Genomic DNA, 27,261 nt, shown 5'->3' on the forward strand with positions numbered 1-27,261 from the left:
AAAAAGTAAGTCTGGGTTTTCCCTCATAGTGACTCCGCACAAGATGATCCCGGAGATTTCTAGCATGTCGAAATGTTATCGCTGGTTTATCCGATACATATCTTGCCAAAATTGGATCGGTTTTCAAAACTGGCCATGCCTTTTATAGGGCCCTCCTCATTGCCGGGACTTGAGTGTGGTATTTGGTAATCGTCCCTGGATTTATACAGAAGGCTCTGGTGAGTGGACTGTTTGGCCCTATTATATTCCCTTTTGACTGACCTGTGGCTATAGCCACGTACATAGAACCTTTCTTTTAGATCTCGCGATTGGATTTCAAAGTCACTGTCCGTTGAGCAAATTCTCCTAAGACGTAAGAATTGTCCCACCGGAACAGAATATATCATATGTTGTGGATGTGAGGACAATGCATGCAATAAGGTATTGGTAGATGTTGGCTTCCTAAAGATATTTGTCTTAATCGCATTGTCCATATCTCTACTCAGGGTCACATCCAGGAACTCTGCTTTATTGGGTTCACACTGATACGTTATATGAATAGTCATATCATTCACATTTAGAGTATCCATAAAATCCACTAAATTATAATGGGGTCCCTGCCAAATCAGAAAGATGTGGTCGATGTAACGTGCCCATAAAAGGACACGGCACATCGACGACCACTGATCAAACAGGGAGAGGTCTCTCTCCCACAGCCCCAGAAACAGGTTGGCATGTGATGGGGCAAAGGCTGTCCCCATTGCTGTTCCCTGGAGCTGCAGGAAGAAAGACCCCTTAAAGGGTATGTGCCCACGTAGCGTTTTACAAGCGTATTTGATGCGGAATTTCCGCAGCGGAAACGCTTGTAAAACACATGGTAATCCGCACCCCATGGTCCCCAATGAGAATCCGCAAGTTCTATGCCCATGCTGCGGATTTTTCCGCAGCATTGTTGATGTGCACAAAAATCCGCAGCGTGTCAATTAATTTTGCGTTTCCGCATGCGGAATTGCCTTTGCAATGCAATAAAAAATGCAAGGCAATTCCGCATGTCGAAAACGCGCGATAAACGCTTGCGAAATTCCGCATGCGTTTTTCCGGGAAAGGACATGCGGATATGAAGCGCAAATTTTCCGCTTCATTTCCGCAACGTGGGCACATAGCCTAAAGATAAAAAAATTATGTGTTAGTGTGAACTCCAATAATTCAACAGTTAGAGATCTGATTTCCACCGGCAGACTAGAGCCCTCCTTGAAAAATCTTACTGCCCTTAAGCCATCCTCATGTTTGATGTTAGTGTACAGGGATTCAACGTCCGCTGTCACCATCATCGTATCTGGTTCAAGGTATAGGCCATCCATCCTTTGCAGCAGATCGCTAGTATCTTTCAAGAAGGATGGCAGACTCTCAACTAGAGGTTGAAGCTTAGAGTCGATCCAACGACTTACGTGTTCCAAAAAATTACCCCTACCCAATATTATGGGGAGCACGGGTTGTTTCTTGATGTTTTTATGTAGTTTCGGAAGTCAATACATAGTAGGAATAGTTGGTTCTACTACCACTAGAGCCAATGCCAACTCCCAGGTGATGGCCCCTTCTCTAGTATCCCTATCTAGTATACCTTGAAGTTGTTCTTTGTAGGCCGACAAGGGGTTAAATGTGAGTTTTTTGTAATAAGTTTTATCGTGCAGTTGGCGAAAGGCCTCACACTCATACATTTCCCTTGGCCAAATCACAACATTGCCGCGCTTGTCGGCCGGTTTGATTATTACATCGGGAAGATTTTTTAATATCTTGAGCCTATTACTTTCCTCTCTATTGAGTTTGTCACCAGAGACATATTGAGGAATCTTCTGGAACTCACTTGTTACAATCTGTACAAATATGTCCACGTTAGTACGTGTGGACAAAGAAGGGGGAAATTTCCTAGATTTCTGTCGAATGGAGGGGGGTATCTTACCACATTCTGGTGTATTGTGCTCCTCAGCCAATTCCTCCAATTCCTTTAATGCCATTTGTTCTTTCTCTAGAGGGAACAATTTATACACACCGTCATTATGGAAGTTGACGTTTAAATAAAAGTGCTCTGGCAAAAATATGTAAATCCTTGATGGCAGTAAATTTATCTCTGCCAAGAAGAGATAAATCTGCCACTGAAAGATCATATTTGCTCAGATTAATTACTTTATTGTCTCTTTTGTGTAATTGATCAGGAGACCTTGCCCTGCTATGTTTGTATCTGTTCAAAATAATTACCTTATTGTCTCTTTTATGCAGTTGATCAGGAGACCTAGCACTGTGATGTTTGTAGGGATGGTAGTTCCGTTGCTTTCTGGTGTATGCACCGGATCTAGTGACAATTGACGAGGTAGATACATCTGATATGTCACTCAGGGACGAAGCTGAAGTCATAGACGATGTATGAGATGAATTTGGACTCTTAGACATAGGTTGTCGCCATCTATACACATTCTTTGATTGATAATCACGTGTGTCTCTCATCCATCATCTGATCCATTTTGGTCTCAAATGCTTACATACATACTTACATAGTTTATAAGGCCGAAAAAAGACAAGCGTCCATCCAGTTCAGCCTATTTCTTGTGCACTGCAGCTATTCCACAGCGTTGATCCAGGGGAAGGCAAAAAAAAAAAAAAAACATGCGGTATAGGCCAATTTACATCATTGAGATAAAATTCACTTCCCAACACCAATCTTGCAGTCAGATTAAATCCCTCGATTAATTAACTATCACTAAGCATAGGATGTAATTTTATTGTTCTCAAGAAAGGCGTCCAGGCCTCTCTTGAACTTATTAAGTGAGTTGGACATCACCACTTCCTCTCCCAGAGAGTTCCAGAGTCTCACGGCTCTGACCGTAAAGAATCCCCTTCTATGCTGGTGCAGGAACCTCCTTTCCTCCAGACGCATAGTGTGCCCCCTCGTCTTTGTCACCATCCTTGGTATAAACAGGTCATGGGAGAGATCTCTGTACTGCCCCCTGATGTATTTATACATGTTTATGAGGTCTCCCCTAAGCCTTCTCTTTTCCAACGTAAATAGGCCTAATTTTAACAACCTCTCTGGGTATTCTAGTCCCTCCATTCCCTTTATTACCTTAGTCGCCCTCCTTTGTACCCTCTCTAGCTCCAATATGTCTTTCCTGAGCACCGGAGCCCAGAACTGTGCACAATATTCTAAGTGCGGCCTTACCAGCGCTTTATACAGAGGAAGAACAATGTTCTCATCATATGCCCCTATTCCTCTTCTGATGCATGCCATGACTCTATTTGCCTTCGCAGCTGCTGCCTGACACTGGGCACTCCAATTTAATTTGCTATTAACCAAGACGCCCAGGTCCTCCTCCATGTCAGATTTCCCACACGGTTTCCCATTTAATATGTATGGGTGACTGCTGTTTTTCTTTCCCATGTGCATGACCTTACATTTATCGGCATTGAACCCCATTTGCCATTTTTTGGCCCAACTCCCCAATTTATGTAAATCCTCCTGTAGCTGTGCCCTATCCTCATCTGTATTAACTACTTTACAAAGTTTAGTATCATCTGCAAATATTGCTATTTTACTATGCAACCCTTCCACTAGATCATTAATAAATATATTAAATAATATAGGGCCCAAGACAGACCCTTGAGGCACCCCGCTAGTAACCCTGACACACCCTGAGCTTACTCCATTGATAACCACCCTCTGCTTTCTATCACTCAGCCAGCTATTTACCCACTTGCACACATTATCCCCCAGACCAAGCATTCTCATTTTATATACCAACCTTTTGTGTGGCACGGTATCAAACGCTTTGGAGAAGTCAAGGTATACAACATCCACTGACTCTCCCCGGTCCAGGTGTGAGCTTACCTCCTCGTAGAAGGTGATCAAGTTTGTTTGGCAGGAGCGATCCCTCATGAATCCATGTTGATATGGAGTTAGACAGTTATTATCATTAAGATATTCTACAATAGCATCTCTAAGAAATCCTTCAAACAAATTTACCCACAACAGACGTTAAGCTTACTGGTCTATAGTTACCAGGGTCACTTTTAGACCCCTTTTTGAATATTGGTACCACATTTGCTTGGCGCCAGTCTAGTGGGACAGTCCCTGTCCATAAAGAGTGCTTGAATATAAGATACAGCGGTCTGTCTATCACATTACTTAATTCTTTTAGTACCCGGGGGTGTATGCCATCTGGGCCTGGTGACTTGTCTATTTTGATATTATTTAGGCGTTTCTGAACTTCCTCCTGGGTTAGGTGGGTGATATTTAGCGGAGGGTTTACTTTATCACTCTGTATTTCCTCGGATAAATTGTTTTCTTTTGTGAAAACAGTGGAGAAGAAGCTATTGAGTAGGTTTGCTTTACCCTCATCGCCCTCTATGATTTTACCCAGGTTATTTTTCAATGGGCCAACTCCATCAGTTTTAATCCTTTTACTGTTTATATAGTTAAAGAATAGTTTGGGATTCGTTTTACTTTCCTTGGCAATTAGTCTCTCTGTCTCCTCTTTGCTATTCGTATTTGTTTCTTACAGATTTAGTTTTTTTCCCTATAAGATATTAGCGCTTCCTCGCTGCCTTCTTGTTTAAGTTTACCGAAAGCCCTTTTTTTGTTTTTCATTGCCCTCTTGACTTCCTTATTTAGCCACATTGGCTTCCTCCTATTCCTAGCCCTTTTATTCCCATAAGGTATGTACTTTCTACAGTGACTAAGTAGGACTGTTTTGAAAATTTCCCATTTTCTATCCGTGCTCCTATTACTAAAGATACTATCCCAGTCTAAAAGGTGAAGGGCATCTCTTAGCTGATCAAACTTTGCCCTCCTGAAATTCAGTGTTTTTGTGAGTCCCTTGCTGGGCACCCTACTGAAGCACATGTGGAATTGTATAATGTTGTGGTCACTATTTCCCAGGTGCCCCCCGACCTGCACCCCAGTTATTCTGTCTGGCCTGTTAGTTAATATTAAGTCTAAAAGGGCCGTCCCTCTAGTTGGTTCCTGCACAAGTTGTGACAAATAATTGTCTTTGATAATTGACAGAAACCTGTTTCCTTTCTGAGATCTACAGCTTTCGGTTTCCCAGTCTATATCGGGGTAGTTGAAGTCCCCCATAATAATCACCTTGTTATTTTTTGCTACTTCGTTTATTTGTCTCATTAATAGACTTTCCGTGGCTTCTGCTATATTTGGTGGTTTATAACAGACTCCTATGATAATTTTATTATTGTTTTTTGCTCCATGTATCTCCACCCATAAGGACTCGACCTCCTCATTTCCCTCCCATACATCCTCCCGTATTGTAGGCTTTAGACACGTCTTTACATATAGACAGACTCCACCCCCTTTCCGATTTCTTTGATCCCTTCTAAACAGACTGTAACCCTGTAAGTTAACTGCCCAGTCATAGCTTTCATCTAACCATGTCTGGGTTATTCCCACTATGTCATAGTTACCTGTAGATATTTCTGCTTCAAGTTCATCCATCTTGTTTGTCAGGCTTCTGGCATTTGCTAGCACGCAGTTTACACGATTTTGTTTTGTTCCAATCTTCTCCCTGTGGATTGTATTAGAAATTTTCTTACCTCCCTTCCAAGTATCTTGTCTTGGACCTTCTTTGTCGCACTTCATATCTTTCATTAGTATGTTCTCTGGTTGCATGTTCGTGTCCGGCGTTTTTCTTCCCATCCCCTCTTCTTCTAGTTTAACGCCCTCCTGATGAGTGTTGTGAGTCTCCTGGCAAATGTGTGTTTCCCGGGTTTGTTGAGGTGCAGTCCGTCTCTGGCAAGGAGTCCGTCATAGAGGTAATTCACACCGTGGTCCAGGAATCCAAATCCTTGTTGTCTGCACCATCGTCTCAGCCAGTTGTTCACATCAAGGATCCTGTTCCATCTCCTGACACCATGCCTGTCTACTGGAAGGATAGAAGAAAAAACAACCTGCGCATCCAGTTCTTTTACTTTCTTCCCCAATGCTTCAAAGTCCTTGCAGATTGTCGGTAGGTCCTTCTTTGCCGTGTCATTGATGCCAACATGTATCAGAAGAAATGGGTGGACATCCATGGAACTGATGAGCTTCGGTATCCTATGAGCTGTCCGACTTATAGTCCAATTTCAGATTGGTTTGGGAGGTATCTATCATTTTATCCAATTTATTGATCGTATCAGTATTCAAATCGATCAGCAATTTCATAAAATTGAAAGAGCAAGTGTCACACGTTTCCTCTTACTTTGATATAAAATCATCATCTTCCACAGGAAATGCTGGGACAACATGAATCCATAAACCCCTTGGAATGAGTTTCCTTAACATATATGTTTCTAGAAGCGCCCTGTTCCACCATAATTTTGTACTTTTAAATAGTAGCCTTTGTAATAACTTGTATATAAGGCAAGAAAGAAAACACACAAAAAAAATTCTCCACACCTTCGGCTATGTTCCCGAGTTTTTTATGCATTTTTACACTTTTGCATTGCTTTCAACGGTGAAAAATACATTCACCAGTAAATGTAATTTTAACACTTTACTACCTTATCTGCCCATGTGGTTTGTGAGACATGATCAGACACATCCTGTTTCATTTATGAAGGAGGGACTCTGAAAGTCACAAATCCTGTTTTTACAGAGCTATCAGTCAGCCCTCACTATTGTTAGAGGGCCATCAGCCGGTTTTGTTTTTTTGTTCCCATTATTAACAAGTGTGTCTCCTATACTGTTATTGCATATGCAGTGACTGCATGAGCTGACAAAAATTTGGATGCACCCCATACCCCTTTGAAAAGACATAGAGGAGGGCCTCAGTAAACAAAATGCTCCCATTATAAAGGAGCTGGTCTCCTATACTGTTATTGCATATGCAGTGACTGCAAGAGCTGCCAAAAATTTGGATGCAATCCAATACCCCGTTGAAGAGACATAGAGGAAGGCCTCAGTAAAAAAAATGTTCCCATTATAAATGAGTGGGTCTCCTATACTGTTATTGCTCATGCAGTGACTGAAAGGGCTGCTAAAAATGTGGACATACTCCAATACCCCTTGAAAGAGTGGTAGAGGAGGGCATCATTAAAAAAATTGTTCCCATCATTAGGAGTGGGTCTCCTATAGTGGTAGTGCCCATGCAGTGACTGCAAGGGCTGCCCACAAATTGGACTCACTACAATACTCCTTTAAAGAGACTTAGAGGTGGTCCTCCTAAAAAAATTGCTACCATTGTTAAGGAGTGGGTCTCCTATACTGATAATGCCCATGCACTAAGACCATGGGCTGAAAAACATTTACCCCGGGGGGTATATATGAACATACTGTATAACATACAGAATGTTAGAGGTAGACCTCTAAAAAAATTTCCCTACGGGCATCATAAAGACTCTTAAAAAAATGATGTGGGTGTTGTATTATGTTCACTCTGGTGATATGGTGGTGTAGGATGAGGATAAGGAGAAGGAGGAGGACAACAGAAAATAGACAAAATTAGGAAGCGTATACCCATGTCTGGGTGTGAAGAGGTGCATGGGAATAGACCCCTAAAAAAAGCCACTTGATTTGACTTTATGTTCCGCTGCTATCATCCAGTGACATTGAGAAGTCTGGCCCAATCCAGCCCTTGTTCATTTTGATAAGATTCAGCCTGTCAGCATTTACAGTTGACAGCGGATGCGCCTGTCAGTTATAATGCCCCCAGCGGCACTAAAATCCCCCTCTGACAAAACGCTAGCGGTATGACAAGCCAGGACCTCCAAGGCGTAGAGCGCCAGTTGATGCCACGTGCCCAGCTTCGATACCCAATTGTTATAAGGCACAGAGGAATCATGGGGGATGTTGGTATGGTTGGCAAGGTACTCCTTCAGCATCTTCCAAATTTTTTCCCTCATTGTCAGAGTACCCCACGCATAAGGGCCTGGGCACTGGGAGGGTCTGAGAATCGTGCATCATATTTGTGTCTCCCTTGACTGTACTCCTTGGTTGTCCAACGAACTGTGACCTCTGCCATCAGCGTTTTCAGATGGGAATTTTTTAAATAATTCCTCAGCAAGGGCCTTCTGGTACTGCAAAATTTTACTAGACCTCTCCGCCATGGGAAGGAGAGATAGAAAGTTCTCCTTATAGCATTGGTCTAGAAGTATGACCAACCAGTAATTACAGTTGGCCAAAATGTGTACAACATGGGGGTCACGGGAAAGGCAGAGGAACATAAAGTCAGCCATGTGTGCCAAACTGCCAACAGCCAAGTCTTGCCTGCCCTGACCAAGAGGATGACTGTTCATGCTCTCCTCCTCATCCTCACCTTCCTCCTCATTCTCCCTCTCCTCAGGCCATCCATGCTGACCAGATGGTATGACAGTTGTGTGGGTAGTACCATCTGTCGTGCAGGAAACCAGCTCCTGTTCCTCCTCTTCTTCCTCCTCCTCATTATCACCCAATCCGCGTTAGGATGAGATGAGTCTGGGCTGTGTGGCATCACCCTGTATGGTTCCTTGCTCCATCTCATCATTCTGCGCCTGCATGGCCTCCTTTTTAATTGTAAGCAGTGAGCATTTCAGTAGACAGAGAAACGGGATGGTGACACTAATTATGGCATCATCGCTGTTCACCATCTTGGTGGGGTCCTCAAAGTTTTGGAGGATAGCACAGATGTCTGACATCCATGCCCACTCATCAGCTCTTATGTGCGGAGGCTGACCTGAATACCGACGGCCATGTTGAAGCTGTTACTCAACAACTGCCCTCTGCTGCTCACAAATCCTTCCCAACATTGCAACGTTGAGTTCCAACATGTGGTGACATCGCACTCCAGTCGGTGAGCTGGAAGCTGCAAATGCTGCTGAAGCACGGCAAGGGTGGTGGAAGCTGTAGGTGACTTTTGAAAATGGGCACACACATGGTGTATTTTGACAAGTAGCTCAGGCAGATCCAAGTAAGTTTTGAGAAACCACTGAACCACTAGGTTGAGCACATGGGCCAGGCATGGTACGTGTGAGAGCTTGCCTAGCTTCAGGGCCGCCACCAGGTTCTGGCCATTGTCAAACACGACTATGCCTGGCTGTAGGTTCAGTGGTGACAGCCACAGATCTGCCTGCTCTTTTACAACTGTCAACAACTCTGCAGCGGTGTGCACCTAAGCAAATTAGCTTCAGCACAACCTTTTGCTGCTTGGCTGAGGCAGTGCTATAATGCTTCCAGCTTTCGACTGATATGGTAATTTTGGAGATGGAGGCTGAGGAGGTGCAGGAACTGTAGAATATGGGGGAAACCTGATTGACCCAGGGCCCGCAATCCTTGGCGTCGGGAGGACGTGTTCCATCCCAGAGTCTGACTAGGTCCTGACTTCCACTATATTAACCCAGTGTGCCGTCAGTGATCTGTACCATCCCTGCCCACAAGCACTTGTCCATGTGTCCATGGTTAGGTGGACCTTCCCAGTAACTGCGTTGTTAAGGGCATGGGTAATGTTCTGGGACACGTGCTTTTGTAATGCCAGGGTGGCACACCGGGAGAAACAGTGGTGGCTGGAGACCAAGTACCAAGGGACGTCCGCCGCCATCAGGTTGCTGAAAGATTCAGTCTCCATGACCCTAAAAGGCAACATTTCAAGTGCAAGCATTCCAGAAATGTGGGAGTTTAGTATTGTGGGCTGCAGGGCGGTGGCTGCATATTTGTGCTTGCGCTCAAAGGACTGGGGTAGGGACAACTGAATGCTGCGCTGGGATAAGGATGTGGTTGCTGATGATGATAGTTGCAAGTGTTCCACAACAGGTTCCGGGGCGAGAGGCATTTTTGCCTGCGCCATGGACAGAGAATCGAAGTCCACGCACAACAGCGGAACAGGCAGTTGGGTCACCCGCAGACACTATTTCTGGACCCAACTAGTCGAGTGCTTCGTTGTCATGTGCCTGAGCATGCTGGTGATGGTTAGGCTGGTAGTTTTGCTGCTGATGCTGATGCTGGCATGACAGAGGTTGCAAAGGGTCTTTTTGAGGTTATTTGGACAGTCTTTAAAAAAGTGCCAGACTCTGGAAGACATAACAGTTGGACTGGCAACTTCACTCATGTTCGTTTTCCGGGGAACAATTGCCCGCCTTGCGTCTTTGGCCACCTCACTGCTTGTTCGTTGGGTCAGTGACTTCATCATCTACCACCCCATCTTCTACGTACGCACCCTGGGCCTCCTTCTGACTTGGTGGCAATTGTGTCTCATCATCATCATCCACATCTTGCGACAGTTTCCCACCATCGCCTTCGTGTGACCGTGGCTGCTCAAATATTTGGCATCGCTACATGCAGTCTCCTCTTGCCCCCGCTTGAAGCGGGCTGGGCATGATAACTGAATCTATAAATGGAAAAGGGAACAGCTCTTCGGACTGTCCAAGTGTGGGATCAGTTGTCTCCAGGTATTCGGCATGGTGGGAGGAAGGAGGATCACGGTGAGGAATATGTGGTCCAGACTCATGGCTACTGAGACTTTACCGTGTGTAATACAGGGTGGTGGTGGTGGTGGCAAACTGACTGGAAGCATTATCTGCTGCCAACCAACAAGCTTTTCACACTGCTCTGGCTTCAAGAGTAGTGTTTCGTAGCCCCCTAGTAATTGGGACAGGAAGGTAGTTTGACATGATGTGGGTGTTTGCTGTATTCCCTCAGAAGGCACATGTTGTCCACAGCCTCGACCTCTGCATGCACCATCATCATCACGTCCACTTACCCATCCCTTGCCATGCACCGTGCCAATTTTAAATGGAGTATAATATTTGGCATGCTCCACTCAATGTCTGTATTATTACCGCAGTAATATGGGATCACGTCTGATGACCACGGTTTTAGGCAATGGCCTTGTAGTGTGGTATTGATCAGTGACCAAGTGTGAATAGGTTCAACAACACACAGCTGGCAGACTTGAAATGGAGTGTAATATTTTCACGCTCCACTAAATGTCTGTATTATTACTGCAGTAATATGGGATCACATGTGATGACCATGGTTTTAGGCAATGGCCTTGTATTGTGGTATTAGTCAGCGACCAAGTGTCAATAGGTTCAACAACACACAGCTGGCAAACTTGAAATGGAATGTAATATTTGGAACGCTCAACTAAATGTCTGTATTATTACTGTAGTAATATGGGATCACGTGTGATGACCATGGTTTTAGGCAGTTGCCTTCTAGTGTGGTATTAGTCAGCGACCAAGTGTGAATAGGTTCAACAACACACAGCTGGCAGACTTGAAATGGAGTGTAATATTTGGCATGCTCCACTAAGTGTCTGTATTATTACCGCAGCAATATGAGATCACGTGTGATGACCACAGTTTTAGGCAGCAGCCTTTTATTGTGGTATTGGTCAGCATCCAAGTGTGAATAGGTTCAACAAAACATAGCTGGCAGACTTGGAATGGAATATTTGGCATGCTCCACTAAATGTCTGTATTATTACTACAGTAATATGGGATCACAGGTGATGACCTTGCTTGTAGGCAGTGGCCTTGTATTGTGGTATTGGTCAGCGACCAAGTGTGAATAGGTTCAACAAAACACAGCTGTCAGACTTGGAATGGAATATTTGGCATGCTCCACTAAATGTCTGTATTATTACTGCAGTAATATGGGATCACAGGTGATGACCATGCTTTTAGGCAGTGGCCTTGTATTGTGGTATTGATCAGCAACCAAGTGTGAATAGGTTCAACAAAACATAGCTGTCAGACTTGGAATGGAATATTTGGCATGCTCAACTAAATGTCTGTATTATTACTGCAGTAATATGGGATCACAGGTGATGACCATGCTTTTAGGCAGTGGCCTTGTATTGTGGTATTGATCAGCAACCAAGTGTGAATAGGTTCAACAAAACATAGCTGTCAGACTTGGAATGGAATATTTGGCATGCTCCACTAAATGTATGTATTATTACTGCAGTAATATGGAATCACAGGTGATGACCATGCTTTTAGGCAGTGGCCTTGTAGTGTGGTATTGGTCAGCAACCAAGTGTTAATAGGTTCAACAGCACACAGCTGGCAGACTTGAAATGGAGTGGAATATTTGACACGCTCCACTAAATGTCTGTATTATTACCGCAGAAATATGGGGTCACGTTTGATGACCACGGATTTAGGCAGTGGACTATTAGTATGATATTGGTCAGCGACCAAGTGTGAATAGGTTTAAACAACACTTAATTGGCAGACTTTAACTGGAGTGTAATATTTGGCACGCTCCAAAAAATGTCACGATTATTACCACAGTAATATGGAATCACATCTGATGACCACGGTTTAAGGCAGTGGCGTTAGAGATATGGTATTGGTAAGCGACCAAGTGTGAATAGGTTCAACAACAAAAAACTGGCAGACTTTAACTAGAGTGTAGTATTTGGCACACTCCAAAAAATGTCACGATTATTACCACAGTAATATGAGATCACATCTGATGATGGACAAATTTCTCTGTTTCCACAATACAGCAATGCGAATAAAATCAAAAAAATCAGGCTGTATTCTGCTAACAAGCAAATGGAGCAGTAAAATGGTGCACTGTTTTGTTTTTTAAGCAAATTATTAGGATTAAGAGCAAAAAAAATTAGCCCTAATATCTAGGGCTATGGATATCTGTAACAGCAGCAGCAGACAGAAAGTGCAATGAACCCTATTCTGCTGTATACAGTGTCCACAAACTTTGCCTGCCTAACTCCTGCTATCACCAGTAATATATGCAGCTGGATTAGTCCTTAGAAGGACTGTTAGTTCAGATGTATATATACAGTGCATTGTGAAAGTATTTGGCCCCCTTGAACTTTTCTACCTTTTGCCACATTTCTGGCTTCAAACATAAAGATATAAAATTCTATTTTTTTGGGGAAGAATCAACAACAAGTGGGACACAATCGTGAAGTGGAACAAAATTTATTGGATATTTTAAACTTTTTTAACAAATTAAAAACTGAAAAGTGGGGCATGCAATATTATTCGGCCCCCTTGAGTTAATACTTTGTAGCGCCACCTTTTGCTGCGATTACAGCTGCAAGTTGCTTGGGGTATGTCTCTATCAGTTTTGCACATTGAGAGGCTGAAATTCTTGCCCATTCTTCCTTGCAATACAGCTCGAGCTCATTGAGGTTGGATGGAGGGCGTTTGTGAACAGCAGTTTTCAGCTCTTTCCACAGATTATCGATTGGATTCAGGTCTGGACTTTGACTTGGCCATTCTAACACCTGGATACATTTATTTTTTAACCATTCCATTGTAGATTTTGCTTTATGTTTGGGATCATTGTCTTGCTGGAAGATAAATCTCAGTCCCAGTCTCAGGTCTTTTGCAGACTCCAACAGGTTTTCTTCCAGAATGGTCCTGTATTTGGCTCCGTCCCTCTTCTCATCAATTTTAACCATCTTTCCTGTCCCTGCTGAAGAAAAGCAGGCCCAAACCATGATTCTGCCACCATCATGTTTGACAGTGGGGATGGTGAGGGTGATGAGCTGTGTTGCTTTTACACCAAACATAATATAGTTTTGCATTGTGGCCAAAAAGATAGATTTTGGTTTCATCTGACCAGAGCACCTTATTCCACATGTTTGATGTGTCTTCCAGGTGGCTTGTGGCAAACTTCAAACAAGACTTTTTCTGGATATCTTTGAGAAAGGGCTTTCTTCTTGCCACTCTTCCATAAAGGCCAGATTTGTGCAGTGTACGACTGATTGTTGTCCTATGGACAGACTCTCCCACCTCAGCTGTAGATCTCTGCAGTTCATCCAGAGTGATCATGGGCCTTTTGGCTGCATCTCTGATCAGTCTTCACCTTGTTCGAGATGAAAGTTTAGAGGGACAGCCGGGTCTTGGTAGATTTGCAGTGGGCTGATACTCCTTCCATTTCAATATGATCGCTTGCACAGTGCTCCTTGAGATGTTTAAAACTTGGGAAATCTTTTTGTATCCAAATTCATCTTTAAACTTTGCTACAACAGTATCTTGGACCTGCCTGGTGTGTTCCTTGGTCTTTATGATGCTCTCTGCACTTGAAACAGAACCCTGAGACTATCACAGAGCAGGTGCATTTTTACGGAGACTTGATTACACACAGGTGGATTTTATTTATCATTACCAGTCATTTAGGACAACATTGGATCATTCAGAGATCCTCACTGAACTTCTGGAGTGAGTTTGCTGCACTGAAGGTAAAGGGGCCGAATAATATTGCACGCCCCACTTTTCAGTTTTCAATTTGTTAAAAAAGTTTAAAATATCCAATAAATTTCGTTCCACTTCACGATTGTGTCCCACTTGTTGTTGATTCTTCCCAAAAAAAATTGAATTTTATATCTTTATGTTTGAAGCCAGAAATGTGGCAAAAGGTAGAAAAGTTCAAGGGGGCCAAATACTTTCACAATGCACTGTATATTGGTGTGGAATGCCTCTGCCTAACTGATAAACCACCAATTCTCTCCCTCACTAAGCAGGAGCTCTCCCTACTCTGCCTGTTTTCAGGGTAGACTGTGAAGAGTGTAACGGGTCTTTGAGGTGGAACCTCTGAGCAACTATACTAGGGGGCAGTCCTTGTAAGGAAGCGGGTGGCTCCCAGGGAAGACGGGCAGGTAGTCACGGCAAGTGACAGGGACAGTCTCTGGGTAGAGGGGCAGGTAGTCACGGCAAGTGACAGGGACAGTCTCTGGGTAGAAGGGTAGGTAGTCACGGCAAGTGACAGGGACAGTCTCTGGGTAGAAGGGCAGCGGGCTGGTGGCTGGTGAGCGCTGCCAGGTGAGCGGGCGAGAGTCTCTGGACAGGCAGGTGGTCACGGCAAGTGACGGCAGAACCTCCAGGTAGACTAGCAGACAGGTAGCGGGTGGACGCTCCCAGGTGAGCGGGCAAGAGTCTCTGGACAGGCAGGTGGTCACGGCAAGTGACGGCAGAGCCTCCAGGTAGGCTAGCAGGCAGGTAGCAGGTGAGCGCTCCCAGGTGAGCGGGCAAGAGTCTCTGGACAGGCAGGTGGTCACGGCAAGTGACGGCAGAGCCTCCAGGTAGGCTAGCAGGCAGGTAACAGGTGAGCGCTCCCAGGTGAGCGGGCAGGCTGGTCCATAGACAGACTGACAGGTGTCGGAGAGCAGACCGTCAGACCGCAGGCTTGCAAGCTGGTAAGCGGATATCAGGCAGGTATCAAGCAGGAATCTGGCAGAAGACTGGCAGGTAACAGGCAGGAATCAGGCAGGTGACTGGCAGGTAACAAGCAGGAATCTGGCAGGTAACTGGTAACGGGACCTGAGGGCTGAAGCAGAGTGAAGGCTTTGCAACAACATTGCTCGGGCACCTCCATTTTGGAGGAGGTGCCTTATATATGGGAGGTCCTCCGGCAATTGGCCGGGGACTCCTTAGGACGGCGTGCGCGGTCCCTTTAAGAGAGGGGGAGCGTGCGCGCGCGCGCCCTAAGCACACTGCCGGGGAAGGAGCGCGTGCCGGAAGCAGCGGGGAGAGAAGCGCTGGTGGATGCCGCGCCGGGAGCGGGGAGGTGAGAGGGACGGCGTCTCTGCCTAGTACGGGGCAGAGACGCCGATGCTACAAAGAGCATAGGGTCACCAGGTCTTATATAGACCCGATGATGCTATGCGGCCAGCCAATCACTGCAATGCCACATCCAACATGGCTACAGCATTACAGTGAGTGGCAGGCAATCCCCACATGTCTATTCGCTGTTAACACAGCGCCAAACATGCGGTGGGGGAGCTCGAGCTTCTGCCAGAACATCCCGGAAGTACTCGCCGCTCGTCAAGCATCTCGAGCAGTGAGATGCTCGGGCAAGTACCGAGTAGTTGCGAGCAGGCTCACTTATCACTAATATTTAATAAGACTGGTGTGTGCAATCGAATTATTAATAAATCAGAACCGCTGTGTATTTGATAGTCCTAGACTGCAAACACAATAAATACTGTGTTTAAATAAAGTCCTAAAAAGTACATACCATGCGCTGAAGTCCACAGTAGGATAAATTTGATACACTGATCTAAATTAACAGGCACAATTAAACAAGAAGAACACTGGTTCCCCTATTTGTTTTCCCTCAATAGGCACTGGTAAATCTCCACTAGTGTAGTATGGGTGCACTGGAAACCAGTTTTTTACTTCATGTACTGGTGTTGGGTTATGAAAATGTCCCGGCAATAGAGTCACAAGTTGGGAATCCAGAGGAAAACCTTAAGAGATCTTTAAATTTCTTTTGGACTAGTAAGAGTTTAGGAGTTTGGAAGAAATCTTCAGTCATGAGGCTGCGCTCTGGTCGGTAGCTCGGCTCACTGAACTGGAATGTGGACACAGGAATCCCAATGTGTGACATCACAGTGAACAGGATAGCAGCCAACTAACTTTGAAATATCAATACATATGTAATTCCTAAAAAGATGAAGCAGCACCAATTAAATAGAGTGTTGGTGCAAGCTAAAAGGTCCAGACCTTTGGATTATTATATAAATAAAAATAAAATTGAAAATGGCAATGCATTTTAAAAAGGTAAAAAAATTTATTTTTTCTAAGCCCATGCACAGTGGGAGAAATAAGTATTTGATCCCTTGCTGTTTTTGTAAGTTTGCCTACTGACAAAGACATGAACAGTCTATAATTTTAAGGGTATGTTAATTTTAACATTGAGAGATAGAATATAAACAAAAAAATCAAGAATATCACATTGTATAAATTAGATAATTTTTTTGAATTTTGCAGTGAGAAATAAGCATTTGATCCCCTACAAACGATTATGAGTTCTGGCTCCTACAGACCAGTTAGATGCTCCTAAGCAACTTGTTACTTGCATTAAAGACAGCTGTCTTACATAGTCACCTGTATAAAAGAATCCTGTTCACAGACTCAAGTAATCAGTCAGACTCTAACCTCTACAACATGGGCAAGACCAAAGAGCTTTCTAAGGATGTCAGGGACAAGATCATAGACCTGCACAAAGCTGCAAAAAAATGTTCCCTTTATTAGGAAGTGTGTCTCCCATACTGTTTGCCTATGCAGTGAAGCAACGGTTGCCAAAAATTTGGAGGAACTCCACTGCCCCTTGCAAGAGACATAGATATGTTTATATGGTACATATGGTGGTGATATGGTGGTGGAGGATAAGGATGTGGAGAAGGAGGAGGACAAGAGCAAATAGACAAAATCAGGAAGCGTATACCCATATCTGGGTGTGAAGACAGAGATGCATGGAAATAGAGTTAGACCTCCCAATTTTTTTTGTATTTGAGTTTGTTACGCTGCTATCATTCGGTGGTGTTGAGAAGTCTTGCCCAATCCAGCCCTTGTTCATTTTTATAGGAGTCAGCCTGTCAGCATTTTCAGTTGACAGGCGGAAGCGCCTATCGGTTATAATTCCACCAGTGGCACTAAAAATCTGCTCTGACAAAACGATAGAGGCAGGGCAGCCCAGGACCTCCAAGTCGTAGAGAGCCAGTTCATGCCATATGTACAGCTTGGATATCCAATAATTATAAGGCACAGAGGAATCACAGAAGACGTTGGTACGGTCGGCAAGGCATCCCTCTGCATCTTCCAAAACTTTTCCTTTCTTGGGAGAATACCCCGCGCTTCAGGGCCTGTGCGATGGTAGGGTCTGAGAAAACTGTCCCGGAACATTGACAGTGTTCTCCTGCCTTTGCTGGATTACATTTGTGGCTATCTTGCCTGTACTACTTGGTTGTCCAACGAACTGTGACCTCTGCCGCCGATGTTTTACAATGGGAATTTTTTAAATAATTCCGCAACAAGGGCTTTCTCGTACTGCCCCATTTTATTAGGCCTGTACTGAAAGGGAATAAGAGACAGAAAGTTCTCCTTGTAGCGTGGGTCTAGAAGTATCACCAACCAGTAATGACTGTCCCCCAAAAATTGGACTACGCGAGGGTCACAGGTAAGGCAGCATATCATAAACTCAGCCATGTGTGCCAGACTGCAAAGAGGCAAGACTTCCGTGTCCTCACCAAGAGGATGATTGACCATGCTCTCCTCCTCATCCTCCTCCCTGTCCTCAGGCCATCCACGCTGAAAAAACAGTATGACATTTGTGCAGGTAGTACCGTCTATAGAGCAGGAAACTAGCTCCTGTTCTTCCTCCTCCTCCTCTTCCTCATTGTCACCCAATCCACATTGGGATGAGGTGAGGCTGGGCTGTGTGGAATCACCCTGTATGTTTCCTTGCTCCATCTCATCATGCTCCACCTGCAATGCATCCTCTTTAATTATGAGCAGAGAGCTTTTCAGAAGACAGAGAAGTGGGATGGTGATGCTAATTATGGCGTCATTGCCACTCACCATCTTGGCGAGTTTTGGAGGATGGTACAAATGTCGCACATCCATGTCCACTCCTGAGGTTTTATGTGTGGAGTATGACATGAATACCAACATCCTTGTTTATACTGGTAGTCAACAACTGCCCTCTTCTGCTCACTAATCCATCCCAACATCTACAATGTAGAATTGGGAGACACCGCAGATCAGTTGGTGAGCTGGAAGCTGCAAGCGCTTCTGAAGCACAGCAAGGGTGGCAGAAGCTGTAGCTGACTTTCTAAAATGGGCACACAGGCGGCATACTTTGACAAGAAGATCCGACAGATCTGGGTAGGTTTTGAGAAACCGCTGAACCATGAGGTTAAGCACTTGGGCCACGCTTTTTACGTGTGTGAGCTCGCCTCAGAGCCACCACCAGGTTCCGGCCATTGTCACACATGACCATGCCTGGCTTTAGGGTTCAGCGGTGTTAGCCACAGATCTGCCTGCTCTTTCAGAGCTGTCCACAACTCTTCAGCGTTGTGCGGTTTGTCACCTAAGCATATTAGATTCAGCACAGCCTGTTGCCGCTTTGTCGATACAGTGCTGGAGTGCTTGCAGCTTGCGTCTGATGTGGTCATTTCGGAGATGGAGGCTGAAGAGGAGGAGGTGCACGAGCTGTAGAATGTGGGGGCAACCCTGATTGACCCAGTGCCTGCAATCCTTGGCGTCGGGAGGACGTGTTCCATCCCAAGGTCCGACTGGGCCCCGGCTTCCACTATATTAACCCAGTGTGCAGTCAGCGAGATGTACCATCCCTGCCCACAAGTACTTGTCCACGTGTCCGTGGTTAGGTGGACTTTCCCAGAAACTGCTTTATTGAGGGCACGTCTAATGTTGTGGGACACGTGCTCGTGTAATGCGGGGACGGGACACCAGGAGAAATAGTGACGGCTGGGGACCGAGTACAGAGGGAAGGCCGCCGCCATCAGATTGAGGTAAGCTTCCGTCTCCATGAGCCTAAAAGGCAATATTTTGAGCGTAAGCATTCACGAAATGTGTGAATTTAATAGTGTCTCTTGTGTGGCGTTGGCTGCGTATTTGCGCTTGCGTTCCAAGGATTGGGGTAGGGAAAACTGAAGGCTGGGACAAGGACATGGACTTGCTTACTGATGGTGCTACTTGAGAGTGTTCAATGACAGGTGCAGGGCCGGAGACATCTTGGCATGCGCCATGGACAGGGGATTGGTGTGCACGCACAACAGCGGAACAAGCAGTGGTGTTACCCGCAGACACTGTTGCTGGACCCTGGGGTTTGGCCCACTTAGTCAGGTGTTTTGCTGCCATGTGCCTGATCATGCTGGTGGTGGTCACGCTGGTAGTTTTGCTGCCCCTGCTTATACTGGCCTTGTAGGTGGTGCAATTGGCCTATTTGGAGTTATCTGCAGAGTCTTTAAAAAATAACCAAACTTGGGAAGACCTAACAGTTGTACTGGCAACTTCGGTTGTGTTGGCGTTACGAGGAACACTTTGCCACCTTGTATCAGCTGCTACCACACTGCTTCTTCCTACCTATTGTGGTGCTACACCTCCCTCCCCCTGTGTGCTGCTATCCTCGCTCTGTATGTGTCCCTGCCAGGTTGGGTAGTTACTATATCATCCATCACCTCATCCTCCACTTCCGCACCCTGGTCCTCCTCCTGACTTTCTGGCAATTGTGTCTCATCATCATCATCATCCACCTCTTGCGACAGTAATTGCTCTTTCCCACCATCGCCTTCATGTGACCGTGGCTGCTCCAATATTTGGGCATTGCTACACACGTTCTCCTCTTGCCTTGCTTGAAGCTGGCTGGGCGAGAGACTCGAATCTACAAATGGAAAAGTGAACAGCTCTTCTGAGTGTCCAAGTGTGGGATCAGTTTTCTCTGGGCACTCGGCATGGTGGGAGGGAGGAGAATCAGGGTAAGGAATATGCGGTCCAGACTCACGGCAACTGAGACTTGACCGTGTGGAAGACAGGGTGGTGGTAGTGGCGGGCAAGTGACTGGAAGCATTATCTGCTATCCAACCAATAACCTTTTGACACTGCTCTGTGTTCAATAGTGGTGTTGTGCAGTCCCCTAATAATTGGCACAGGAAAGTCGAGCATCAAAATCAGGGTGTTTGTTGTGGCACAATTTCAGCTTATCCACAGCCACGTCCTCGGCTTCAGCCTCTGCATGCACCATCACCATCACGTCCACTTTCCCATCCATTGCCACGCACCTTGCCCATTTTTAATGGAAGACAATATTTTCCACGTTCACGAGAAATGGCTGATTTTGGAACGCAGTTATATGTGATTCGTCTGACAGAGAACCACAATTTTAAATAGCACACACAGAAAACTAGTAATGTCTGATTTTGTAACACTCTTATAGGTGTTATGTCTGACAGAGAACCACGGTTTTAAATAGCAGGCCTGTAATTTGCTAATACTATCCTTCACAGACAACTAGTGTGAATAGCTTGACCGACACACTGCAACGGAATGAAAATGGAAGAAATGTCTGATTTTGTAACACTCTTATAGGTGTTATGTCTGACAGAGAACCACGGTTTTAAATAGCAGGCCTGTAATTTACTAATACTATTCTTCACAGACACCTAGTGTGAATAGCTTGACCAACACATTGCAGCAAAATGGAAAAGGAGGCCAATATTTTCCACGTTTAGTTTAAATTTCTGGATTTTTATCACTGAAATATGGAACAGATCTGTCTTTATTCTGCAGTGAGAACAAGCAAATGGAGCATGGTGGCGCCTGGTCTTATATACACCTGATGATGCTGCGCGGCCAGCCAATCACTGTAATGCCCACAACCAACATGGCTATGGCATTACAGTGCATGGCAGGCAATCCCTACAAGTTCATTGGCTCTCTAAAGAATGCCAAACATGCAGGGAAGGGACCCAAGTTCCTACCCAAGCAACCTCGTTGAGCACAGTGATGCTCGGGCGAGTACCGAGCAGTGGCAAGCACTTTCGCTCATCACTACTGTCAATCTTTCTCAGTCTAGGGCTCCATGCAGGATCTCGCCTCATGGGGTAAGGATGATTCTGTGAAAGGTTAGGAATTAGCCCAGAATTACACGGGAAGACCTGGTCCTATTGTATCAAATACTTATTTCATGCAATAAAATGCTAATTAATTATGTAGAAATCATACAATGTGATCTTCTGGATTTTTTTTAGATTCTGTCTCTCACAGATGAAGTGTACCTACCATAAAAATGACAGACCTCTCCATTCTTTGTAGGTGGGAAATTAAGCAAAATCAGCAGTGCATCAAATATTTATTTTCCCCACTGTATATATACACACACACACATACACACTACTACATACTAGCCTGTAGAAGGAAGGAGGTATTCCAGCTTCACAGAAAAGCAAATCTTTTATTAGGTGTGCATACTAACTGGTAACAGGTTAAAATGCGAACATTTACACCTTTCTGGTGCAAGGAACACCCTTAGTCATGAACACCAACCTGTATCCTCTTTAGTTCCTATAGACTCCCACAGTGAAAAGGTCTTTGGTGAAATCAATAGTCACATGACTGTGCTTTCATCAAAGATCCTTAAGCAGTCTTAACTTTGGAATAGAAATTCTGGGGTCCCCTAAGATAGTGGGGGCCCTGGGCACTTGCCCAGTCTCTTCTTCCTGACTGTAACTACAGCTTATTTTCGGGGTAGGTCTTATTTTCGGAGAAACACTGTATTTGTAAAAATAACATGTAGGCCTGTTTCCTGATGGCTGTAAACCACACATAATTAAATGTATTGTTTTACTAATATTTTACTGCTCCAGCCTGATTTACAGCTAAGAGATAAATTCATAGTTTTGCTGATCATTATTGGGAAGATACAACATATTTGATATCAGCTAATAATGGTAAGTTTTAACTCATAATAATACCTTTTCTCATTCATGTCCAATGAACTCAGCTCACCTCATACACGTCACTGACAGCGTGGGAAAATTCTCCTGCGATTGCCGTGAGCGTGAGAGAATTCAACTGCACTCACGGCAAGCGCAGTGACGTGCATGAGGTGAGCTGAGTTCATTGGACATGAACTCGGCTCATCTGGATGCCGTCACAGTCAGACACTGAGGAGCAAGCATGCCTGTGCTTCTCAGTGTCTGCGGCATGGCAAGCTGGATGGCAGCTTTCGGCTGCAATCCAGCCTGTCATGTGAATGTAGAAGAGCTGGAGCCGTCCTGGGAACCATGGAAAGGTAAGGATGAGAAAGGTTTATTATTTTATTTTTATTGCAGGAGATCGTTGGCTTCTGCTGGAATGTGCGTGATGGTGAGTATGGTTTAATTTAGAACATTAAAGAATTGTGTGTTTATTTCAATTAAAGGACTTTTTTCTGGGTGTTTGTGTTTTTTTTTTAACTTTGACTATGGGTTTAGTAATTGGGGTGTCTTATAGACGCCTCTCCATTACTAACCTGGGCTTGATATCAGCTGGCATTATAAGCTGACATCAACCCCAGCCCTATTACCCCACTGCCACCGCTACAGGGCAGTGGGAATAGCGAGACTAAGTGCCAGAATTGGCGCATCCTATGGATGCGCCATTTCTGAGGCGGCTGACGGTTGGTGTTTATAGCCTGGGAGGGGGCCAATATTCATGGCACCCTTCCTGGGCTATTAATATCAGCCCCCAGCTGTCTGCCTAGCCTTTGCTAGCTATTAAAATAGGGGGGACCCCACGTCATTTTTTTGGGGGTCCCCCATTTTAATAGCTAGTAAAGGCTAGGTATTCAGCTGGGGGCTGATATTAGTAGCCTGGGAAGCTCCGTGAGTATTACCCCCTTCCCAGGCTTCAAACATCTGCCCCAGACGTCTGCTTAACCTCTGCTAGAGACTAAAATTACGGGGAACCCTACGCCAATTTTTTTTTTTTTTAATAAATCCTTTATTTTAACACTAAATGCCAAGTACAGTAACCAACACTGTCACTCTACTTATTATATATGTCACTGACATGTTTCTATCTATCTAATCTATGTGTGATACTCTATTCTTTCTGTTCTAAATTGTCGGGTACCGGTGTATGCCACTGCTGTATTGCCGGCTTTTCAAGTTTCACTGTGAGCACTGTTCCCATCGATTTGGGCAATTACTGTAATGCCACAACCACCATAGCTGTGACATTACAGTGAGTGGCAGACAATCCCTGCATGATTGGTGCTCTAAATAGTGCAATTTAGAACTATAAAGAATTGTGTGTTTTTTTCAATTAAAGGACATTATTCTGGGTGTTGTGTATTTTTTAAATACTTTACTAGAAATTCATGGTGGTCATGTCTAATATTGGCGTGACCCCATGAATTTCGGGCTTAGGGCCAGCTGATAATGCCAAGCTGGCCCTAACCCCTTTATTACCCAGTGAGCCACCGCACCAGGGCCCTGGATGAGTTGGGTACAGCGCCAGAAGATGGCGCTTCTATGAACGCGCCATTTTCCGAGGTGGCTGCGGACTGCAATTTGCAGTGGGGGGGGGGGGCAGAAAGCTTGGGCCTCCCTGCGCTGCAGATTCCAGCCCCCAGCTGCCTAGTTGTACCTGGCTGGACACAAAAATAGGGCGAAGCCCCACGTATTTTTTTTTTTAATTATTTCATGAAATTCATGAAATAATTAAGAAAAAAGGCTTCCCTATATTGTTGTGTCCGGCCAGGTACAAATAGGCAGCTGGTGGTTGGGGGCAGCCCGTTCCTGCCTGCTGTACCTGGCTGGACACAAATATAGTGCGAAGCCCCACGTCAATTTTTTTTTAAATTATTTCATGAAACTAGATGGTGGCCCGATTCTTACTCATCGGGTATTCTAGAATATGTATGCGGCAGACCCGGCGCAATCAGCAGAGCGGTGTTTAAATTTGGCGCCAAAATCGCTGACTGGTTGCGGCCAGCAACCGCGACCAATCAGCAAAGCGGTGTTGAAATTTGGCGACTATATCGCTGATTGGTCACGGCCGGCGGTCGCGACTAATCAGCAGAGCGGGGTTTAAATTTTGCGCCAATAATGCTGATTGGTCGCGGCCAGCGAACGTGACCAATCCGCAGAGCGGGGTTTAAATTTTGCGCCAATAATGCTGATTGGTTGCGGTCGCAAACAATCAGCAAAGCGGTGTTTAAATTTGGCGCCAATAATGGTGATTGGTCACGACCGCGACCATTCAGCAGAGCGGGGTTTAAATTTGGCGCCAATAATGCTGATTGGTCGCAATCGCCGGCCGCGACCAATCAGCAGAGCGGTGTTTAAATTTGGCGCCAAAATCGCTAATTGGTCGCGGCCGGCAACCATGACGAATCAGCCGAGCAGGGTTTAAATTTGGCCCCAATACTGCTGATTGGTCGCGGACGGCGACCGCGACTAATCAGCAGAGCGGTGTTTCAATTTTGCGCCAATAATGCTGATTAGTCGCGGCCGGCATCCGCGACCAATTAGCAGAGCGGGGTTTAAATTTGGCGCCAATCTCGCTGATTGGTCGCGGCTGGAGTCCGCGACCAATCAGCAGAGCGTTGTTTAAATTTGGCGCCAAGCTCGCTGATTGGTCGCGGCCGCTATTTAAATGTGGCGCCCAAATCGGTGACTGGTCGTGGGCAGCGTCCGCGACCAATCAGCAAAGCGGTGGTTAACTTTAGCGCCAAGATCACTGATTGGTCGCGTGCGGAGAGCGCGACAAATCAGCGAATCGTATTGGTGAGGACCGGGGAGCGCCGCTGCCTGGTCGGATACTTCCGCTGCGAGAAGCCGGGAGATGAGCGACTGCTCGCAGCAGAAGTATCCCGACCCGCAGCGCCGCTCCCCGGTCCTCCCTTGACACCCTAGCCGCTGATGTCCCCACAGTATCCGCATGGTGTTACAAAGATCCGGACATTCGTGTTAAAAATCGCTGATTGGTCGCTGGCGCTGCCCGCGACCAATCACCGATTTGTGCGCCAAATTTAAATATCGGCCGCGACCGAATCACCGATCTTGGCACCACATTTAAACACCGCTGTGCTGATTGGTAGTGTTGAGCGAACATGCTCGACACTGCTCGGTACTCGCCCGAGCATCACGCTACTCGGGATGTTCGGCGAGCACCGAGCATTTCCGGGTTACTCGGGCGGGAGCTCGGGTCTCCGCCCTGCATGTTTGGAGCTCTTTACAGAGCCAATGAACATGCAGGGATTGCCAGCCAGTCACTGTAATGCCGCAGCCATGTTGTTTGTGGGCATTACAGTGATTGGCTGGCCGCACAGCGTCACCTCCCAGACGATCAGCCCGTCATGATTGGTGTGTGTGGGTGTCTGAGCGTGTGTCTGCGAGTGTGTGAGATGTCTGAGGGTGTGTGCGGTGTCTGTGCGATGTCTGCGAGTGTGTGCGGTGTCTGTGCGATGTCTGCGGGTGTGTGCGGTGTCTGTGCGATGTCTGCGGGTGTGTGCGGTGTCTGTGCGATGTCTGCGGGTGTGCGCGGTGTCTGTGCGATGTCTGCGGGTGTGTGCGTGCAGGCAGACATAGGCCGATGTGACACTACTACTCCCATCGGCCTATGTCTGTCCCCGATCCACTCGTGCCAGCAGGATCAGCTCGATGGGAGCAGTAGTTCCCATCAGCCTGATCCTGCTATATAAATTGCCCTACTGTGTCCCCAATAAATTTTAAATACATGTCATTGGTGGCCAGTGGTTGCCTACAATAAATTAGTTCATACATTACCTGTCCCCGCCAATCGCCACCTAAAATAAAGTAAAAAATAAAAAACTACACCTATACTCACCTAGACACCTAATTCCCCGAAGCCATCGATCTCCTGTAATAAAATATAAAATAATAAACCACAACCTTATCCTTACCCCTCCGTAGTAGTTCACGAGTGTCCCACGATGATCTCCAGTTTAGAGCAGCCACATAGAATGTGACCGCTCTGAACCGCTGCCGCCGCTAGAATGATGGGGCCGTAAAGCACCCCCGTCATTGCATAAGCGGGTTCGCCGGAGTTCAGGCAGCGCTGCTCCGGTTAGCTCCTTTACGGCCCTGCTGTATCGTGAGAAATTCCCACGGTACAGCAGTGCCGTAAAGGAGGTCTCCGGAGCTGCGCTGCCTGAATGCACTCCGGTGACCTCAGTCAGTGGCTCCCGCTGCCGGGAGCGGACGTGTTCCCGGCAGCGTGAGCTTACAGCAGCCATGCACAGCTGTCACCATCTCCAGATGTGACAGATGTGCATGGGAGATCAGCGCAGGAACGTGGACAGGTAACTATTTTTTTTTAGTAAACTAAGAATTAAATAAAATTGTTTGTTTTATTTCAAATAAATTATTTTTTTCTGGGTGTAGTGTGTTTTTTCCTTTTAACACTTTGTAGGTTAGTAATGGGGGTGTCTTATAGATGCCCATCATTACTAACCTGGGCTTCATGGCAGCTGGCGCTGACATGAACCCCACCACTATTACCCCCTGCCACCGCACCAGGGCAGCGTGGAAGAGCGAGGCTAAGTGCCAGAATTGGCGCATCCTATGGATGCGCCATTTCTGGGGCAGCTGACGGCTGGTGTTTCTAGCCTGGGAGGGGGCCAATATTCATGGCACCCTTCCTGGGCTATTAATATCAGCCCCCAGCTGTCTGCCTAGCCTTTGCTAGCTATTAAATAGGGGGTACCCCACGTCATTTTTTGGGGGGGGTCCCCCATTTTAATAGCTAGTAAAGGCTAGGTATTCAGCTGGGGGCTGATATTAGTAGTCTGGGAAGCTCCGTGGGTATTACCCACTTCCCAGGCTTCAAACATCTGCCCCAGCCGTCTGCTTAACCTCCGCTAGAGCCTAAAATTATGGGGGATCCCACGCCAATTTTTTTTTAAATAAATCCTTTATTTTAACACTAAATTACATTTGAGGAGTTATTAAAGATGCAGTCCCTAAATTATTATTTATTTTTTAATTAATTTTTCCCAATAATTTTGACGTGGGCTTTGCCATATTTTTGTATGCC

This window comes from Phyllobates terribilis, unplaced genomic scaffold, assembly GCF_046119375.1.
Source record: "Phyllobates terribilis strain yellow unplaced genomic scaffold, ASM4611937v1 Scaffold_3__8_contigs__length_932513732, whole genome shotgun sequence".
Classification (NCBI taxonomy): domain Eukaryota; kingdom Metazoa; phylum Chordata; class Amphibia; order Anura; family Dendrobatidae; genus Phyllobates; species Phyllobates terribilis.